At 41.5% G+C, this 22,474-nt stretch overlaps 1 long non-coding RNA gene across 1 annotated transcript in view; it reads right to left on the reverse strand.

Annotated features, from left to right (window-relative positions):
* Positions 1-12,177: 12,177 nt before the first annotated feature.
* LOC140463738 (uncharacterized) overlaps positions 12,178-22,474 on the reverse strand; it is a 44,409-nt gene continuing 34,112 nt past the window's right edge. The window contains exon 6 of the long non-coding RNA XR_011954765.1: positions 12,178-12,406. This is a non-coding gene — a long non-coding RNA (uncharacterized lncRNA). The remainder of the gene's footprint in view (positions 12,407-22,474) is intronic.

A 22,474-nucleotide genomic window follows, 5' to 3' on the forward strand; every position in this document is an offset into this window, starting at 1 on the left:
AACATCAGAGCAAAATGTTTTCAAAATATTAAGTCAATGTATCTGTCAGGATTCTAAAAGCAATTATTAATTACAATAATTGCACAGCAATTTAACATGGACTTTGTCAAAATGCAGTGTTTTTTTAAAATTTCATTCATTATTTCTTATTGTCAATGCTACTATATTAATACCTACTTGTTCAGGCCATGCACATACCAATAATATCCCTTACAAAATTCTTTGGAAATGTCTGATTTTTGCTCAGGTGAAATATAACAATTATCTCAGCCTTTGAAATTCAGAGAGCTCCAATTACTTTTCCCTGCAATATTACTCTTCATTTCTACATATTTCTCAGTCTAATATCAAGATGAGATATCTCATTATTCTCAAATTCACGAATATATATTTTTAAAAATCCCTTTGTTGCTAATATATCTAATAATTGTGCAATCCAGTAAGGGATACAAATGTGGAATTATGCTTCTGTACAATAAACACGGCAAGGACATTGCAATGTACAATCTCTCAATCATTGTGAATATTGTATTTATTTTAAACTTGGAAACATTTTTGAATTGATTTGATTATAATTTACTTTATTCTGACACTTACTGTATCTTCAATCACAATATCAGTAGATTATTTGGAGATATCATCGTCCATTTCAATAATCACAGTATCTGCTGTATACTTTCTTCTGGTCACTCATAGCAAAATGTATCTAATTCCACTCAATCAAAATTCCTCAGAAAATATTTGAGAATGTTGCAGTCATAAAGCTGAAATATACAAAGTCACAATAGTCATTAATTTTCTCTTGTTCTGTAGATCTTAGTTAAAACAACACAGAATTTTATGCTCCAGTGTTATAAATATGAGAAAAGATCAATTACTTCTCAGTAAAATAAACAAATGCCACTTGCTATTATTTATCAATTTTTAATTAATGGTCAGTTTATGAATTGTGTGAGATTTGTTTTTAGCTTTCCAGTCATCTATTTATATTGAATGTGATATTGAAATAGTGTGAAAATATCAGAGTGTGTTCATTTGAAAGTTCAATTTGCATATCTCTCACTTACCCCGTTGATTGCATGATGGTTTAAGAACGTTTCACTCGTTAATATCAAAAACTATCTGATTTTAAATCATATCATTCGCACCCAATTATCACTCTGTTCCTAATTCATGCAAATATCTCAATTTTATTGTACCCAATGTTCACACTAAACATTACACATAAAGCAACACAAAGACTTCCATCACCATCTGATTATTGTTCAGGAGAATACCCTGAGTAAGTACCTTATTGCTCCTGAAACCAATGACAACAGTAAACATTTGTTTACTATTCCATGCAACAAGTGCAATTGATATCTTCTATTTCAGTTTAGTAGTTAATGATGATTTATGTTGCTTAAAACAATGCTTCTACTTTATCACTGATATTGACTGTAATACAATCATGCAAACAACAAACGTTTTGTCATTCTAAAAATCTTTAAGTTTACTTATTTTAAATTTGTGTGCAAGAGATATTTCAAATTACAACCATTTTTTGTTGTATAATTCAGCAAACCTAAATTTTGAATGTGGAAAAGTCTGCATTTTTGCAAAATGGAAGCAGTTTTCAGTTTATACAACACAGGAAATGACTGTTTTTGTTTTCAAATCACGCGCCCTGCAAAATGATTATTGGTTTCATCTAATTTGTAAGAAAATAACTGTTTTGAACATGTTAATTCTTTTTCTCTTTTCTATTCCAACATTATTCATCACTGTACAATAATGAACAATTATTATAATTCCTTTATGTACCAAATGTCATCGACTACATCATTTGTTCACTTTCATGCTCACTTTCATGATCTATTAACTTTCTTCCAAATTCTGACACAAATGTCTGAACTCTGATCATAATATTAATCATCTAAATTAAAATAACATGTCTCTATGATGAAACAATTTGATAGAAATTCATATTTATTATGTTACCTTTAATTTTTATTAAAGGAAGAAAAAACTTTTCTATAATCACTGAATGGCTCATTTTTTTCTTGAATTCATAAAGGGAGTTACTATATTTATTCCACAAGTTACCAACTTTAATAAATATCCAATCAACATGACAGCAAAGTATTTTTGAAATATTGAATCATTTTAATTGATGATATACAACATTATCAAGTCATTGTTATGATAATTATTGTACAATTCTTTAAGAAAGTCTTTTGAACAAGTAAAGTGAGATTCACATTTTAATTTGACCAATTGTTTCTGAGTACCAACACTGCAATATGAAACTTTATTTTCAGGTCAAGTTTCCCACAATGGATCCAAGGATTTCCCATCCAACATTAATTATGAATGTCTAATGTTTGCTTATTTGAATCACAGACTTTAAATTCACAGACATGCAATTACTTTTCATTGCAATAATTCCTATTTGTTTGCACATATTCCTCAGTCACATAGCAAAACAAGATTTCTCATTATTCTAAATTCATTGATTGAATTTTATAATTCAGTTGTTGCTCATACCTAATCATTATTCAATCTAGTACGTGCTGTGAGTGTGTAATTATGGCTCTTTACATGAATAACTATTGTAGTGTGCAATCTCTCAATCATTGTTAATATTAATTCCTATTTTACCTGCAGAAACATAATTGAATTCATTTAAATATATTTCACTTTGATGCGAATATTTACTGTATTTCTAATCATAATAAGATTTAAGTACTTTTCCATGACACAAAATCATGTAAAATTCCTATGTTTTGTTAAGTCAAATGAAAAAGAATGAACATTTCTGTATTGTCTCATTAAACAACAACAATGCATTTTGAATTTTTCGAAGTTGAGCATTTTTGCAAAGAAGGGATGTTGTCTTCAGTTGAACAATCGCATTGAATGACTAATTTACAGAATCTGCTGTTTATTCTCTTTGAGTTCCCAAGCAACCAAATTAACTAATTCTGCTGGTTCTAAATTCCTGGAAAGTATTTGATATTGTTGCAGTCTTAAAGATGAAGAAGTCAATGTGATTGTACTGATTTTTTTTATTGGAAAGAGCTAAATTCAAACATTTCAGGAACATAAATTGCTATTCTGCAGTGTTACAAAGATGAAAAGCAAGTCCATTTCTTCATCAGTGAAATAAACAAATGTCACTTCCCGTTATTCATTAGTTAGTTAATTCCCAAATTTTTAATTAAACAATGAAATCCACCTGAATATTGTTGTGCCCTTTGATCATATTAATTTTCTAATTGCTGTTCATTCATGATTTGTCAGGGATTTCTATTTTTTTGTTTTCCATTCACCTATTCATATTGAATGTAAGATTGATACACTTTGGCAACATCCGAGAATGTTCATTTGAAATTTGACTTTGCACATCTCTCACGTATCTCACTTCTTGCATGGGGCTGTGCATTGAGAACAGAGAATCAGTGGTTAGCACTCGTGTCTGACAGTGTTATGCACTTGGGTTTGATTCCATCCTCGGCCACATGTTTGTGTGGAGTTTGCATGTTCTGGTTTTCTCCCACAATCCAAAGATATGCAGGTTAGGTAAATTGGCCATGCTAAGCTGCATGTTCTGTTCAGGGATGTGTAGGTTATGTACATTAGTCAGGGGTAAATGTCCAGTAATCTGAGAGCAGAATGGTGCTGAGTGGATTATTCTTTGGAACGTCAGTGTAGACTTGTTGGGCCAAATGGCCTGTTTCCACACAGTAGGGATTCCATGTAATTAGGATTGTGTTTCGCTAAACAAAACTGACAATTTTTTTAAATGTTGCATTTAAAACTTATCTTTATGTCAGTTGTCAATCTTGTAAGATATCTCAATGTTACTAATTCAATGTTCAAACAAAACACTGCACATAAAGCCACATAAAGATCTGCATGACAATCTAATTACTGTTCAGTGGAATAATCACAGTAAAATTTTATTGTTCCTGAGATCAATCACTACTATCACAGTAAGGATCTGGTTATCATTCCCTCCAATAAATGAATGAGTACCGAATCAATGTCAATGTAAACAGCTGAAACATTAACAACAGATTGATAACTGGGTGTTAAAGATCTTATTTGAAGTGAACATATGTTTGGAATTTACTTGAATTCCACCAGGAAACATTCTTGAATCAAAGTACAAGAAATGAGATATGTGAGAGATGTGCAAACCTTATTTTTAAATGAACAAACTCCAATATTTTCAAAGCATTTCAATCTTACGGTCAAAATGAACAGGTGAATGGAAAAATAAAAACAATTCCCTGACAATTCATAAACTGAACAACAATTACAAATTCACTTTGATCAAAGCACAGAGTAATATTTAGATGAATCACAACATTTAGTTACAAAGTAGGTAACCAGCTGAATGACAAGTAATAGGCTGGTTGGTTTACTGAAGAAGATATCAACTTTATTTCAAATTCATAGCACGAGAGAATAATGTTTAATATGTTTCAATTGTTTGGACTTGCCCCTTTGCAATAAAAAAAGATCAATCTCATTACGTAGACCTCATAATCTTTAATTCTGCAACATTTTCAAATATTCTCCAGGAACTAATAAGCAACAGAATTAGATACAGGTATCCCCACTATCCGAAAGTAGAACGTTATTATGAAACCTTTCATAAGTTGAAAAGGCATAAATCGAAGAAGCGTTAATCTTTTTCCTTTTTTTCGTAAAAGTGAAAATTCTCTTCAGATTTCTTTCAGTTAAAGAAAGCAGGGCAGATGTAAGTATTTTTGTAAAAGAAAAGTGGCTAAAGTAAACTTTCCAAAAGTGGGGGATACGTGTACACATATTTCTTGGTAACCTGACATAAATAAGTATCAGATTTTGTGATTATTGATATAATAGATAAAAGCAGATTTAATGTTGGATTGAAAAGCAGTTCAATCTGTGCTTAGGTACTCTCTAATCAACATTCAGAGCAGCTCTTGATATATTTCTGGTGAAGGTATGATTTGAAACCTTCCCTCGTGTCTAGTAATGGAGACACTGCCACAGCTACACAAGTTCCTTTCATAATGTTCCCACTCAGGACGGTAGGACTGCAATATTATGTTCAATGTGGTTACTCCAATGAAAACTAATCAGCTGTTTATTGCAGTAATTTGAATGGGAATTAATTAGGTAGTTTCTGTGTGTAATGGACTGGAAATTAAACAATATTGTACAATAACAAAAGAATAAAGGAATGATAGTCTTAAATAAAGAGGAATCTCATGACAATTCTTTGAAAGACAAATTGACAAAACTGCGTGATCTTTGTACTTTAATTTTAAAAATGCATCAATCATTCAATGTGAATATTCAGCCGAAGACAAGTTCCATTCCTTTCAACTATGTACAACTTCCACAATTTAAAAATGAATAGTCATTGATAAAGGAAGGAACAAGCAGACATTCATTCTATTTTCTTCACATAAATGTGTGATTCATTTAAGTAAGTTTTATATATGTAAAAAGGAAACTCTTATTGTGGTTCTAAATACGATAAATGTTAGCATGACGTGAAATATAATCAAATCAAAACAAATGTGTTTTCTCAGTTAAAATATCGTTCAATATTCAAAGTAGTCGAGTGATTGTACACTGCAATATCTTTGCAGTAATTCAGTGCTGAGACATAATTCCACATTTATACACCTTATAGTGAAGCAAACTTGTTACAGGAGTCTGAGCAGGTAGGGGAGGTCTTTACTGAGTACTTTGCTTCAGTATTCACGAGTGAGTGGGACCTTGCTCCTTGTGAGGACAACGTGAAACAGGCTGATATGGTCGAACAGGTTGATGTTAAGACAGAGAATGTGCTGAAAATATTTAAAAATCATGGGGATAGATAAGTCCCCTGGGCCATAAGTTGTTATGAGAAGGGAGGCAAGTGATTACTGTGTTTTGGCAATGATCTTTGCATCCTCACTGTCCACTGGAGTCATACCAGATGATTGGAGGGTGGGAAACGTTATTCCCTTATTCAAGAAAGGCAATTGAGATAATCCTGGGAATCATCGATGAGTCAGTCTTACATCAGTTGCGGGCAAATTTTTGGACAGAATTCTGAGAGACAGGATTTATGATTATTTGGAAAAACATAGATTGATTAGAGACGGTCAGCATGGCTTTGTGAGCAGCAGCTTATGCCTCACAAGCCTCATTGAATTATTTGAGGTTGTGGCAAACACATTGGTGAGGACAGAATAGTGATTGTGGTGTATAAGGATTTTAGCAAGGTGTTTTGTAAGGTTCCCCATGGTATGCTCATTTAGAAAGTAATGAGGCATGGGATATAGGGAAACCTGCCTGGTTAGATAATAAATTGGCTGACCCACAGAAGACAGGGTGAGATTAAATAGATAGTTTTCAGCTTGGAGCACGATGACCAATGGTGTTCTGAAGGGATTAGTTCTGGGACCTCTGCTCTTTGTGATTTTTACAAATGACTTGGATGAGGAAGTGGAAGGGTGTGTTAGGAAGTTTGCCAATGACACGAGGGTTGGTGGAGCTGTGGATAGTGTGGAAGGATTTTGTAGGTTGCTAGAGGACATTGACACGATGCAGAGCTGGGCTGAGAAGTAGCAGATAGAGTTCAACCTGGGAAAATGTGAAGTTATTCATTTTGGAATTTCAAATTTGAATGCATATTTTCAGATTAAATGCAGGATTTTTGACAATGTGGAGGAACAGAGGGATCGTGGGGTGCACGTCCATACATCCCTCATAGCTGACATCCAAGGTGATAGGGTTATTAAGACGGTGCATAGTACGTTGGCTTTCATTAGCGGGGAGATTGAGTTTAATAGCCACAAGGTTATGCTGCAGCTCTATGGATCCCTGATGAGACTACACTTGGAATATTGTGTTCTGTTCTGATCACCTCATATGATGCAGAAACTTTAGAGAAGGTGCAGATGAGATTTATCAAGATGTTGCCTGGACTGGAAGGCATGTCTTATGAATAAAGGTTGACAGAACTGGGGCTTTGGTCATTGCAGTGAAAGAGGATGATAGTTTACTTGATAGCTTTGTGTAAGATGATGAGAGGCATAGATAGAGTGGATAATGAAAGACTTTTCCCCACAAAGTGGCATAATTTTAAGATGAATAGGGGAAGTTGTGGGGAGATGTCAGAGATAGTTTCTTTATAGATAGTGGTGAGTGTGTGGAATGCACTGCCAGTGGTGGTAGTAGATTGAGATCCATCAGGGACATCTAAGCGACTCTTGGATAGGCACATGGATGATAGTAAATGAAGGGCATGTTGGTTAGTTTGATTTTAGAGTAGGATAAAAGGTCGGAAAACATCGTGGCCAAAGGGCCTGTACTGTGCTGTACTGTTCTATATTCTATGGATTGAAATGAACAATTATTATATATTAGCAACATTAGATTGTTGTGGTTCTGTTCGCCGAGCTGTCCACTGTAGTGGCCGGTATATTGGGTCCAGGTCGATGTGTTTGTTGATAGAGTCTGTGGATGAGTACCATGCCTCTAGGAATTCCCTGGCTGTTCTCTGTTTGGCTTGCCCTATAATGGTAGTGATATCCCAGTCGAATTCATGTTGCTTGTCGTCTGTGTGTGTGTACCTACTAAGGATAGCTGGTCGTGTCGTTTCGTGGCTAGTTGGTGTTTATGGATGCGGATCATTAACTGTCTGCCTGTTTGTCCAATGTAGTGTTTTCTGCAGTCCTTGCATGGGATTTTGTACACTACATTAGTTTTGCTCATGTTGGGTATCGGGTCCTTTGTTCTGGTGAGTTGTTGTCTGAGCGTGGCTGTTGGTTTGTGTGCTGTTATGAGTCCTAGTGGTCGCAGCAGTCTGGCTGTCAGTTCGGAAATGCTCTTGATGTATGGTAGTGTGGCTAGTCTTTTGGGTTGCGGCATGTCCTCGTTCCATTGTCTCTCCCTTAGGCATCTGTTGATGAAATTGCGAGGGTATCCGTTTTTGGCGAATACTTTGTATAGGTGTTCTTCTTCCTCTTTTTGTAGTTCTGGTGTGCTGCAGTGTATTGTGGCCCTTTTGAATAGTGTCCTGATGCAACTTCGTTTGTGTGTGTTGGGGTGGTTGCTTTCATAGTTTAGGACTTGGTCTGTGTGTGTGTCTTTCCTGTATCCCTTTGTGGTGAATTCTCCGTTTGGTGTTCTCTGTACCATCACGTCTAGGAATGGGAGTTGGTTGTCCTTTTCTTCCTCTCTAGTGAATCGGATTCCTGTGAGTGTGGCGTTGATGATCTGGTGTGTGTTCTCTATTTCTACGTTTTTAATTATTACAAAGGTGTCATCCACGTATCTGACCCAGTGGACAGCTCGAACTGACAACCGGAAGCGGCAGAGACAGGCCACTATAAATGCCGGAGGAAACAGCACAGAAGTGCTTCACAGGAGGCTCCCAAGCACTGAGGATGTCACCTAGACAGGGGACGAAACGTTTGCAAGACAAATTCCCAGCTCAGCGAACAGAACCACAACAACGAGCACCTGAGCTACAAATCTTCTACCAAACTTTGAACATATAGATTTTCAAAATTCTATTAGCATACTTAAGAATAATGATAAATTTCATCTTGCTATTTGACTGTGCTATTTGCAAAAATGAACAGGAATTGTTGCAGGGAAAAGTAATTAGGATTTTCTAAATTTGAAAGACTGGGATTACACAGATCATTCAAATGAGCAAAAGTCATATTTTTAACAGTGCGCGTTGCATCAGAAATAATGGATTCTTTTGTAGGTGGGTTGATTGGAAATAAAATAGATTTTTATATTACTGTACAGTTACTAGGGAAGATTGGATTAAATTCAAATATAAACTTCACTGTAGTTGTTAGGAAGACTAAACTAAAGCATACTATAATTATTGTCGTGCAAATGCCTTAACAATTACTGTTAGAATCCTGAAAAAAAGGATATATTGTACCATTTTTGGGTTGGAAGCATGTTTCATTGCCCCAGATCATCAAAGGTGCTATCTAAATGTGCATCTTTCTTTCTATCTGTCTGAGTTAACAATCAGATGGACAGGTCAATGTCTGAGTGTCTTACCAAATCCCTGATTGAATCTGTCTCCGCCCACAAACTCAGATGCCTCACCACTCACTAGGTCATGGAGAAACTCTGCCGTTACAATGAGAACTGTCTTTGCTGTCACCGCTCCTCATGCTTCCGCCTAATCCCCACTTCCCTTCATTAAATCCCAGCTACCTCTAGTCCACCCACGTGGACATGTTGAAGAGCATGACAGGAGATTGGATTCAAACCGTGTCAGTCAGTAACAATGTGTCAGTCAGTAACAATGTGTTAGACATGGAGGTGAAGTGAGCAGTGAGGGGAAATGTTACCACAAGCTGACGATGTAAAACTTTCATTGGAACAGGAGGAGGCCATTCAGCCCCTCGACTTTGCTCTGCCATTCATGATGATCATAGCTGATGTGTGACCTAATGTACAACTTTCAAAATCCTCTGATTTCATCAATAAACTCCTCTGCAACAGACAAGATGAGTATTGGAAAACTAAACATTGCAAATGCTGGGAAAACCTGAAAAAAATAACAAAATTGCTGGAAAAATTCAGCAGATCTGTGGAGAGTGAATCTTTCAGGACCAGTGACAAGTCAGGTGACCAGCTGCAGCTGACCATTCTACCTGTTCTGGAACACTCTGGAACAGGTTCTGGTGTGAGATTTCAATAATAACTGAGAGAAACAGGAGGACGGGCTCAATCAGAATAAAGAATTCACTTAACCCTCCCAGTGGGACACTAACCGACACAGTCACACTGCAGAGAGGCTGTTCACCTGCCCCACGTATGGGAAGGGACTTACTCGATCTTACAATCTGCTGAGGCACCAAAGATGGCACAGTGGATTTACACCCTACACCTGCTCCATGTGTTAGAAAGTATTCATTCAAATCTCCCATCTGCGGAGACATCAGTGCATTCCCATCGGGGAGAGGCCATTCACCTGCTCAGTGTGTGGGAAAGCATTCACTCAGTCCTCTGACCTGCTTAAACACTACCGAGCTCACGCTGGGGAAAAGGTCATTCACTTGTTCCCAGTGTGGGGGGAGATTCACTCAAATGCAGCACCTGTGGAATCCCCAGTGAGCCCACACAGGGGGAGAGGCCATTCAGATGGTCAGTATGGGAGAAGGGATTCAGTGATTCATCCTGCCCCACTGAGACCTCAGTGAGCCCACACAGGAGAGAGCTCATTCAGATGCTCAGTGTGGGAGAAAGGATTCAGTGATTCATCCCATCCTGAGACCCCAGCGGGTTCACACTGGGTAGGAGCTGTTCACCCCTCTGTGTGACAAGGGATTTGCTGCATCTTCAACCCGACTGAGAGCCCAGTGAGTGCTCACAGGGAAGTGGTCATCCCCCTGCTCCATGTGGACTGCAGGACTCTGATTCTGATGTTACTGTCCATCAGAGTCAGGAGTGGACCTTGTACATGATGACACTGCTGGAGTATTGATGTTGTTATTAATCACATTAACTGTGCTGGAGTTGACTAAACTTATATTGCCACTTTCTGAACCTCAGGATGTCTCTTTGGGCAGTAAGTCTCCACAAGCAGCAATGTGACAAGGAGCAGGGATCATCTGTTTTGATTTAAATTGTGATTGTAGCACGGCTGCTTCACAGCATCAGGCACAAGGTTGGAGTCCAGCCTTGGTCAACGGCCTGTGTGGAGTTCCCACATTCTCCCCATGATAGTGTGGGCACCCTCCAGGTGCTCTGGTTGCCTCCCATAGTCCAAAGATGTGCAGGTTAGGTGGCTCAGTCGTGCTAAATTGTCCACAGGATCCAGGATTGTGCAGACTTGGTGGATCAGCCATGGGAAATGCAGTGTTACAGGGATGGAGTGCTCTGGGCGTGAAGTTCTTCGGATGGTCGGTGGGGTCTGATGGGCCAATGCTCTCCTCCCACACTGTAGGGATTTTATTCTATGATTGAGGATAAAGGTACACAGCAGGGTGTCCTTGGAGAAGGAGCATGTGGTCTGTATCAATGCTCTCGATGCCTTTAGATAGAGGTGGGCACCGTAGGGAATATAGTGCTTTATCTCCACCACTGCCCCCTCCGCACAACTCTACTTTGATTTAGTCCCTTCTCATTCTGTCCCTTGTAATGGTTTGCTTGGCCCGTGATGGGCTTTGTTTGGAAATATTCTATTGGTTACACAAATGGTTGACTGCTGGTGATGATACGTTTAGATTAGAGTGGTGCTGGAAAAGCACAGCAGGTCAGGCAGGATCCGAGGAGCTGGAAAAATCAACGTTTTGTCAAAAGCCCTTTTCCAGCACCCCTCTAATCTAGGCTCTGGTTTCCAGCATCTGCAGTCCTCACTTTTGCACTGCTGGTGATTATATGTTAACCAAAAGCAAAATGACGTAATGATGATTTTGATGGTGGGAAGGTTGTGGTGGTTACATTTCTGGGTCGGAGAAATGGGGAAAAAAGAACGCTTCATAGCTCACAAAACGAGAACTGAAAAGCATTTAAATCAAACCAAAGGTTCAGACAGGGAGGGAATATTTCCCTGGAGTTTGAGTAGCTGGAAAGTGATTGTGTCCGGGAATAGACAGGATTTTACAAAGGTTGAAAGTTTCAAAACCGTTATATTCAGACAGTTTACGTTATTTTCTTTAATTTTATTTGCTGTGCAAATAAACCAAAATTTACAAACCTTCTATGAAAGATAAATGTTAAATAAAATCCATCAAACCATCCCTCACTGAAAACTGTTGTGGAAGTGCAATCTCCTGGAGAATCCCTGCAAACTCCTTGCTGCCCGGGCTCCATGACTATATACAGACCTGGGAGATAGCAGCAGGAGGCCATTCAGCCTTTCAATCCTGCTCCACCATTCAATAGGAAACAGCTGACCATCCAGCTCAGTCTCCTGTTCCTGCTGTGTTCCAATCCCTTTTCATGACTTTACCTCGAAGAACTATATCTAAGTCCTCCTTTGGCTTCACTGCCTTTTGTTCCAGTGGCGTTGTGGTGTTAGTGTGTGGGTGTAGGCAGGGGTAATGTGATGGTGCTGCCTCCTGGAGGATGGACTCAGCATCCCTCATCATCCTGCAGTAACATCAACCGGATTTCAGCAACTAGAGATAGAAACCATTTCCGGGATATGGGCATCACTGGCTCAGCCAGCATTTATTCCCCATCTCTAGTTACCCATGAGAAGATAGTAGTGAGCTGCTGTATTGTACAATTCACAGTCCATTTGGTGTAGAGAGATCGAAAATGCTGTGAGGAGAGTGTTGCAGGATTTTGGTCCAGTGACTCTCCATCTTTGCTTCTTCAAATGCTGGTTAACTTAATCACGACCTGCACGTGATTTGAGATTGCAGTCTACAAATCTTCACCATCTAGCACCCTGTGTAAAGGAATGTGTACAGGTTAGAAATTCAGAACAGACTATTCTAGTTTCTCTGGAATATCTTTTTCCCCCTTCTTCCCCCAAAGCTGTAACCCTCCAGCCCACTTACTCTCTCCCACCGCTCTCTCTCTGACTCTGCTACCCTGTAATGTACACCCTCCAAATTCTCATGGAGCTACTGATAAACAGATCCATGCCACCACTTCCCATCCCTGGTTAGACTCTGCACCCTTTCTGGGTTCACTTCCTTTCCCTTCAGTTGCTGAAAGTCAATAATCTAACAGCAGAATGAAACAAAAGGAAACAGAAAGGGAGGTGGCAGATCCTGGACAGAAGAGGAACCTTCAGTCTGGGAGAATGGGTCAGATTCTTCCTTGCTTCCCATTAATTTATTCCCAGCATTACAATGAATTGGGGATGGAGAGTGGTCCCACGTGGGTGTAGTGACACTTTGACCCCCCAACTGATCAATACTACAAGCAGATACGTTCCTCCTCTAGCCAATCACAGTGCGAAATACTTTCCCCTAATTACCCCAAAACATGTGCTCCAAAACCCGCCCACATTCTGTACATATACAGTGCCGGGTTTCCCCAATCACCTGTGGTCCCTGCCTCAGGAATTATGGGAGTTACAGTCCCCATGAAGTCACTGGAGCCCTGTCTCTGGAAAGTGAATGAAACGTGTGGGGTGGAGGGTGTTGTGTATCAGATCCCCATTCAGACAGACAGGACATATGGCTTGTCACTGGGTTTTACTGAGACATCTGGTTAGTCAATATAGATTCAGTCAATTGCGGGGTGGAGGGGTCAATAAGGGGAAGCAGTTTTAGGCAGAGGTGGCTCAGTGGCTAGCACCTCTGCTTCACAGCTTCAGAGACCCTGGTTTGATTCAAGCCTTAGGTGACTGTGTGGAGTTTACACGTTCTCCCAGTGGCTGCATGGCTTTGTTCGGTGTTCTAGTTTCTTTCCAAAGTCTAAAGATATGCAAGTTAGGTGGATTCGCCATGCTAAACCACAGTGTCCATGCATGTGCAGGTTAAGCCATTAACCATGGGAAATACTGGGAATGAGTGAGTCTGAACGGGATGCTCATTATAGGATTGGCGTGGACTCGATGGATGAATACCCTGCTTCTGCACTGTAGGGATTCTATTTTATTCTCATGAAGAAGAATGCACCTATCTCGAGATGTTGTGAATCTGTGGAATTCCCTATTCAAAATGCGGTAGATACCAAGACAATGAGCAAATTTAATGGACAGATACAGATTTTTAATTTGCAATGAGCTGAAGGGTGAGGGAGAGAGAGAGAGAGAGCAGGCGGGAAAATCCAGCTGAGACCGAGGTGAGCTCAATCATCATGGTATTAAATGGTGGAGTTGATTCGAAGGGCTGCATTGCCTCTCCTGTGCCCAGTGCTTATCTTCTTACGGTAATAACTGGAAAGCTGAATCCAAAACTCACCACCTTCACCAAAGGAGATTTTCGGAAAATGTAGGATAGTCAAGTGGAATAGTATTCAAAACTGAGATAGTGAGGAAGTGTGTAGAAGATAATGATTTTGCAATTTTAAACTGAGGGGTAACAGTGATTTATGGTTATAGACTGTGTGGTACATTCACACTGTCCAGAATACTCTATTGTGAATATCTATTCTGTAATTTATTACAAAGCCAATAATGAAAACCAAAACACCCAGGAAACATCGCCTCACCTCGTAATCTGACAAAAGATGCGTGAGAAATCTGGTTGAATTCAGAACACAGATGGAAAGCAGGTAGATTAAATCCAGTCCCAAGATCCTGTGCTTAAACAAAGAAGACTACAATAGGATGAGGCAGGAGTTGGTAATGTAGACTGGGAGCAAAGACTTTACGGTGGGACAGTTGACAGACGGTGGAGGAATATCAAAGCAATTTTTCGAAGTGCTCAGCAAAAGTCTATATCAGTGAAAAGGAAGGACTGTCGGAAAAGGAGGAAGCTGCCGTGGGTGGCTAAGGAAATAAGGGAGTCTATCAAATTGAAATAGAAGGCATACAAATTGGCAAAGACCAAGGAGAAACTAGGAAATTAGAAAAACTTCAAAGGTCAACTGAAAGCTTAATGGGATTGGGTAAAAAAGTGATGAGTAGCTATGCCCAGGGACAGAATAGCAGTTTACACTGCTAGAGGCTAACCTATTGTGTGGGGAACATATGGCCTCTGTAATTGTTGAAGCATTTAACAGTTACCAGAGAGATAATCCTGATCTGTTAAAAATCACAGCATACCCCAAAAGCTTGTACTTCCAAATAAACCTGTCGGACTATAACCTGGTGATGTGGGGTTTTTAGCCGCTCCAACACCGGCTCCTCCACATCAGAATCCTGACAGACAGCCCCACTGAAACTGAAGTGCCTGTCAGGTACTTGAGGGAGTCAAGTGGTGTGGGGGGTGGGGGGTGGGAAGTGATGTGTGGTTTAATCACTGAACTCGACTTTTTAACTGTTGTTGCCATGGAGATAATCCTGATAGACATTCTCTATGCAAAGTCACAAGTCACAAAAGGTAGAAGAATGGCAGCCGTACATCGGACCTGATGCTGCCTAAAGGCGTTTTGCACGTAAAATACCCAGGTAACTACCATGTCTCATCAATAAATACTCAAAGAAGACCTCTCAGAGTTCTGTGCTTTGTAATTCTGATCCAGTAGGGTTCAGGAAGATGAGTACACAGCAGTCAGTCTTCACAATGGAGAATAAGAAGAACATGCCAGTAATTGATAAGGAGACTGAGGAAGGTGAGGACCTAGATAATAACCATTATCATGAAAGAGTTAGAGCTGGGCAAGCTAATGGAGCTAAAGGTAGACAAGTCTCCTTCCCCTAATGGAATACATCCCAGGATACTAGAGTTCGTGGGAGAAATAGCAAATGCACTTAGTTTCAGCATCCTACAGCAGAGACAGGCCCTTTGGCCCCAAATGGCCCATGCCGATCAGAATGTCCATCCACGCTAACCCCATTTCCCTGCACTTGGCACATTTGTTTCTGACCCTTTCCTATCCATGTATTTGTCCAAATGCCTTTTACATGTTGTTAGTGTACGCCTCAACCACTTCCACTGGCAGCTCATTCCATATACACACCACCCTCTGTGTAAAACAGTTGCCCCTCAGCTTCCCTTTTATTCTTTCTCCTCTAACCTTAAACTGATGCCCTCCAGTCCTTGGTTCCCTGGGAAAAAAGACTGAGTGCATTCACCTTACCCACGCCTCTCATGATCTTATTCACTTCTATAAAATATTCCCCCTCAGTTTCCTCTGCTCTAAACAAAGAAGTCCTCACTTGTCCAACCTCTCCCTGTAACTCAGACCCCTGAGCCCTGGCATCATCCTTGTAAATTTCTTCTGCACCTTTTCCAGTTTAATAACTGAAATCTACACTGCATTCATCCCATTTCCAGTGTTTTCCCACAGCGTTGGAACAGACATGACAACACCAATGGATTACAATCAATGATCGATAATTTACCACCTTACAACAATCCCATTTTCATAGCTTCTTCCATGATGCAGGAATCCTTTTGTCTTTCTGGTTTCATGGTTAATTGTCCTCATACAAAACCAGTGGCTTAACTGTTCCTGGGAAGTGTGCCATGATTTTTTAGATTTTCAAAAACCAATGAAATCTCTCTCCACAGTCCCCACGCTAACATGGACTTCACTGTCTCGGTACTTTTTTCCCAATCACACTGACATTTGAAATATTCGTCCACGGGCAGAATGCACACCTTTCCTTCCAGATGAAAAGGCCAATGATATTCAGATCGGCACGGATCCAGTAACTATTAAAACTGAAAATGAAGTTCAATTTGAATTTCTCAACTGCAAATCCCCCCTTTCAATACTCTACAGCAGAGAAAACTGAAAGTGCTGGAAATCCTCAGCAGGTCTGGCAGCATCTGAAATGCTGACAGATGCAGGAAACATTGCAGCCTTGAAGAAGTGTTCAGATGATCACACCAGGCATGTTCGCTTGATGGCCAGTATGTAGAAGATGGGGGCATGGTGTTCAACAGTTTTATACCAGAGACTCTGACCTCATTTGATTCCATGTTTCTCTGCGATTCCCTCTTTTTGGAAGCAGGCAGGAGTGGGAAGCAGTTGAGAATGTAAATGATGGGTGACCTTCCTAGTGAGAGGATTCGTGTACAGTAGCAGGGATCCCTTTCTGGAAGGGCCTTGGTGAGACCACACCTGGAGTACTGTGTATACATTTGTTCCCCTTTCCCAAGGAAGGCTCTCCTGGTTATTGAGAGAGTAAAGGACGGTCACCAGCCTGAGTCCTGGGATGTGGTGATAGTTAAGGGCTGCAGATGCTAGAAGTCAGAGTCCATACAATGTGGATCTGGGGAAGTGCAGCAGGTCAGGCTGCATCACAGGAGCAGGAAGGTTGATGTTTTGGGAAGGGACCCTTTGTCAGCCCTGATGAATAGTCCTGACCCGAAACATCACCTTTCCAGCCCCATCGTATTCATGCTGGTCATCAAGCACCTATTAATTCTAGTCCCACGTTCTGGCACTCAGCGTGTAACCGATATTGTCGTGCCTGGTGTGATCATCTCAACACTTCTTCAAGGCTGCAATGTTTCCTGCACCTGTCACCATTTCAGATGCTGCCCGACCTGCTGAGGATCTCCAGCACTTGTTGTTTTTATTGTGGATTTCCCCCATTTTGCTCAAGCACTTAGAGTCAGAGAGCTGCACAGCTCCATATTTTGCTGACTATAATTCCTGGGATGGCAGGACTGATGGATGAAGAGGGACTCAATCCTCATTTCATCCTCCTTCCCTTTGGCTTTCTGAGCCGCTGACTACCTCACTAATATTCTACCTCCCATTCCCTGTCCTGAATCTGACCCATCTAAGCCTACACTTTCGTTCCCATCCCCCTGTTAGACTCGTTAAAACCGCACCAATGGGACTGGCAAAAGCCTCCATCAGGAGATTTCTCCCAGCTCTGCCCAGGGGTAACCGGTCAGGCTGGTACAGGACCAACCCAGAAACGGTCCCAGTGCCTGAAGAATCTAAACCCTTCTCAGGTACACCATTTCGCCGGTCACACGTCCAGCTGATCTATCCTCTTATTCCTGCTCTCACTAGCACATGGCACTGTGATTAAGTCTGACATTATTTTATTTCAGGAGCTACATTTTACTGTATCCCTGATCTCCCTATATCCAGCTTTCAGGACCTCATCCCTTTGTTTGTGATGTCATTGGTATCGGTGTGTTCCACAACCACTGACTTTACCCTCCAGCTCCAGAATGTCCGGCAGCTGCTCCATGATAATCGTGGATCCTGGCACCAGGGTGGTAACATACCATCCTGGATTCATGTCTGTGGCCACAGAAGTGCCTGCCTGTACCCCTGACCATTGAATCCCCTGTCACTATAGCCCTGCCACTGTCTTTCCTCCGGTTCTGTACAGCAGAGCTCTCTGTGGTATCATGAACCTGGTTGTTGCTGATTTCCCGAGAAACCACTCCACGCATTCACCCCCAACAGAATCCCAAGCAGGATTCAGTATTTTTTTGAGGGGTGGATGATCACTGGGGATTCCTGCACTGCCTTCCTGAGCCTTTTATTTGGTTTGATGGTCACCCATTCCCTTTCTGCCTTGCAGTGTGACGAACTCACTAAATGTGCTGTCCATAACATTCTCAGATGCTCCACAGTGAGTCCACTCATAACTCCAGGTCGGAAAAGCAGTTTCCCAGCAGCTGCAGGTGGGCCCACTTCCTGCACACATAGCCGTCAGGGACACTGAAAGTATCCCTTATTTCCCACATTGTACAAGAGGAGCACACCACGGGTCTGAGGGCTCCTGTCTCAATGTCTCTCTAGATTCAGCTAATTACTCCCATGAAGAGAATTTAAAAGAGCGTTCAACCTTCCTCTACTTCAAACATTTCCATTGTATATCAAAAGCCCCAATCTTTACTTAAGCTGATATGTTATATTTTAAAAACTTAACAAATACTCTGCAGGTATCACTTACAAATTGGCTGTTCCCATTGGGACCATGTGAATTTCTCAATGGCCTGAACTAAAGCAGAGTTTCAGCTTCAACTTCTCCCTGTCTCACCTCCCTCTGTTTTCACCCAACTCCAAAACACACTCATTGAGTCAAGCAACACCCAGTGCAGCCCTGTCATTTTCCTTGTCTGGTCACACCTACACTGCCCTCAGCCTCCTGTCCTGTTCCAATGCATCTCAATGGGAGCTCAGGAACAGCATCTCATCTTTCAGCTCAGCCCTTTGTAACCCCAGAGTCAACATGGACCTCAGCAGTTTCTGGATGAACAGACAGTTGTCAGAATCTGGAATATTCCACCTGAAAATGTGCTGGAATTTGAGTTCACAAAGAATTTTAATGAGAATTTTGCAGGAAGTTGAAAATTAGGAGTTTACAGGTTAACATCATGAAGTGAGTGATTGGGACTAAATCTGACAGTTCCTGCAAAGAGACTAGGTATAATTTGGATAAGTCTGTGCTCCCACTCAGGCCAAATCGCCCATGGGCAATTCACCCACAAATTTGAACATCTTTATGCATTTTGCTTTACAAAAGTATTGAAGATATTTTCCCAGAGACAGAACAGGCAACCCGTTCTCCATCCACAGTAAAATGCTAATGATATTCAGATCCTGATGACTCCGCTGAGTGCGGAAATCTGCTTTTTTGAGATCCCGTCCTCAATTATTCTCAATTAATATCCCATAAAAAGAATTCACAAAACAAATCTCAGCCAGTGCAGGATCAATTGGAAAGACAAATATTTCTCTGGTATGTGTCTGATGTGTAAATGCTCCTCTTTCAAATCAACCCTGCCCCACCCAGGAAGAGGACATGTCCATGCACCTCGCTGTACCGTGCCCCCAATAAAAATGGCGGCCATAACCCAGGACCTATCACTGACTGAGGACCACAGCCGTTTTCCCATTTGCTGCAAACATGGGACCAAGAGTTTCTAGTTCAGGACTAACACCCTGTACAGATGTGTAAATAAAACCTCCCAGTCTAAACTGAATCATTTTCTCCCGGTTTCCGCTGCCACTCCCCCTTCCCAGTTTCCGGCTCCTGCACACACCAAGGGCCATTCCGGGTCCAGTGACCCTTCCTCAGAACCGACGGCAGCTGGGAACATTAGACTCCCTAGTGTGGAAACAGGCCATTCGGTCCAACAAATCCACACTGACCCTCTGAAGAGTATCCCACCCAGACCCATTCTGCTACTCTATTATTCTAAATTTCTCCTGAACAACGCACCTCACCTTCACATCCCTGAACACGACGGGAAATTTAGCTTGGCCAATTCACCGAACCTACACATCTTTGGACTGCAGGAGATAGGGGTAAAAGAGTAATTAATAGGTAGGATGGAATGACCCTTCAACAACATGGCAACATTTACTCATCTCCTCTCCCTGACCTTATCTCAGATCCAACCCTCCAACTCAGCACCGCCCTCAAACTGTCCCATCTGTCCATCTTCCTTCCCAATTATCCACTCCATCCTCTCACCATTACTCCCACCTGCATTTTCCTATCGCCTTCCCAACTCCCTTCCCACCAGCCCTACACACCCGTCCTATTATCTGTCCTCTTTCCCACCCTCACATTCCTGAAGTAGTGCTTAGGCCCAAATGTCAAGTCGCCTGCTCCTTGCATACTCCCTGACCTACTGTGCACATCCAGCGCCACACTTTAACACAAGCTGGAAGAACACCACCTCATCTTGTACCTGGGGACCCTTCAGCCCTCTGGCCTCAATATTCGATTCCATAATTTTAAGTCCCAAGTCTCCTACGTACTAGTGTCCTAGCCCCCATCCCATAAACCAGGCCCTGTTATTACATCGCCTGCAATTACACACGACCTGTGGTTAGTCACTAACAGTCTCCATAAACAGCTATTCACCCTCCCCCAACCAGATCGTTATCCACTCCTTTGTCCAACTGCTCCCATCGCGTTCTTTGGAATCTATCACCCCCTATCATTTACACCTTAACCCCTACCTTCTGCATATAAACCGACATTGTTTCTCAGGAACATCAGTTCTGACGAAGGGTCGTTGGATCAGAAATGTTCACTTTGACTTCTCTTCACAGATGCTGCCAGACCTGCTGAGCATTTTCAGGATCTTCTGGTTATTGTTTCTGATTTACAGCATCCGCAATTCCTTTGGTTTTCATTTACTGGGAGTTGGTAATTCAGGTCTAGCAGCCTACATCGTGTGTTTATCAACCCACCCAGTACACAAACTCAATTTCTCTCCCAGTCTCTGCTGTCTCTCCCACTCCCTTCACACTCACTGGGTCCCCCCTCACAGTGACATTGCACCTGCACGTGTTGGCCTGCTGGCCAAACCCCTCATTCACTCCCATTGGCGGGAGGATTACACCAACTCCCCTATTGGTCTGAAGCTGCCATCAATCAGCCAGGTCCCATTGTGACTTGAGTGGTAGGAGGCTGAGGGGTGACCTCAGAGGTTTATAAAATCATGAGGGGCGTGGATGGGATACAGAGACAAGGCCTTTTCCCTGGGGTTAGGAAGTCCAGAACGAGGGGGCATAGGTTTAAGGTGAGAGGAGAATGATATAAAAGAGACCCAAGGGGCAACTTTTTTCATGTGCGTGTATGGAATCTACTGTCAGGGAAGTGGTGACAGCTGGTATAGTTCCACCATTTCAAAGGCAGCTGGATGGGTATATGAATAGGAAGGGCGTAGAGTGATATGGGCCAACTGCTGTCTTATAGGACTAGATTAGGTTGGGATATCTGGTCAGTGTGGACGAGTTTGACTAAAGGGTCTGTTTCCTTGCTGTACATGACTCTGGCTCTGCCCTGGGATGAGCTTCATCATTCAGTGAATGGGGCAGTATCACAGAGCACAGGGGCTGGGGGCTATTCAGCCCATTGGGGCTGTACTTTCTTCCTCTGGAGATGCTGCCAACCTGCCCTTACTCCACTCCCATTTACCAGTAGCCCTCCACATTTACCCTCAAATAGTTAAATTCCAAATCTGTTTTGACAATAACAAAAGCTGCATCCAGCTGTGGTTCAAACTGTTCCAGATGCTCAGAACCTACTGAGTAAAATAACCTTCACATTTTTAACCTGCATTATTTACCAATTACCTGAAAGTAGTTACTAAAAATTGTGACAATAATTTCTCTCAGTGTCTCTGTAAATTAAATTTCCTGGAAACAAATCTGTTTCTGGTTGAACCTTCTCAGCTCCAAGGAGAATTGTCAGGTCTTTTGCTAACTCTCCATAAAAGAGAAATTTATCTTAATTTTAATTTATTAGTGTCATAGAGATGCACAGCACAGAAACAGACACTTCGGTCCAACTCATCAATGCCGCCCAGATATCCTAAATTAATCTCGTCCCATTTGCCAACACTTGGCCCATATCCTTCTAAGTTTCCTAAACACGTACCCAATCAGATGCCTTTTAAATGTAATCGTACCAGCCTCCACACTTCCTCTGGCAGCTCATTCCATACACGTAACATATTCAGCTTGAAAACATTGCTCTTTAGATCGCATTTAAATCTTTTCCCTCACACCTCACGTCTATGCTCTCTGGTTTTGGACTCCCCTAACCTGGGAATAAGACCCTGGCTGTTCACCCTAACCATGTCCTTCACGATTTATCAACCTTGAAGGTAACCTCTCAGCATCCGATGCTCCAGTGAAAACAGCCCGAGCCTATTCAGCCTCTCTGTATGGGTCAAACCCTCAACCCTGGAAACATCTTTGCACATCTTTTCTGAATCCTTTCAAGTTTTATAATATCATTCCGATGACTGAAAGCAAAATTCCAGAAATGGCTGAATCAATGTCCTGTACAGCTGCAAAATAATGTCGCAACTCCTATACTCAATGCACAGACCAATAAAGGCAAGTTAACCAAACGCCTTCTTCACCACCCTACCTATTCCACTTTCAAAGAACTATGAACCTGCACCTCAACATCTCTTTGTTCAGCAACACTCCCCAGGCCCTTCCCATT

Source organism: Chiloscyllium punctatum, chromosome 38 (genome assembly GCF_047496795.1).
Source record: "Chiloscyllium punctatum isolate Juve2018m chromosome 38, sChiPun1.3, whole genome shotgun sequence".
In the NCBI taxonomy this organism is placed as follows: domain Eukaryota; kingdom Metazoa; phylum Chordata; class Chondrichthyes; order Orectolobiformes; family Hemiscylliidae; genus Chiloscyllium; species Chiloscyllium punctatum.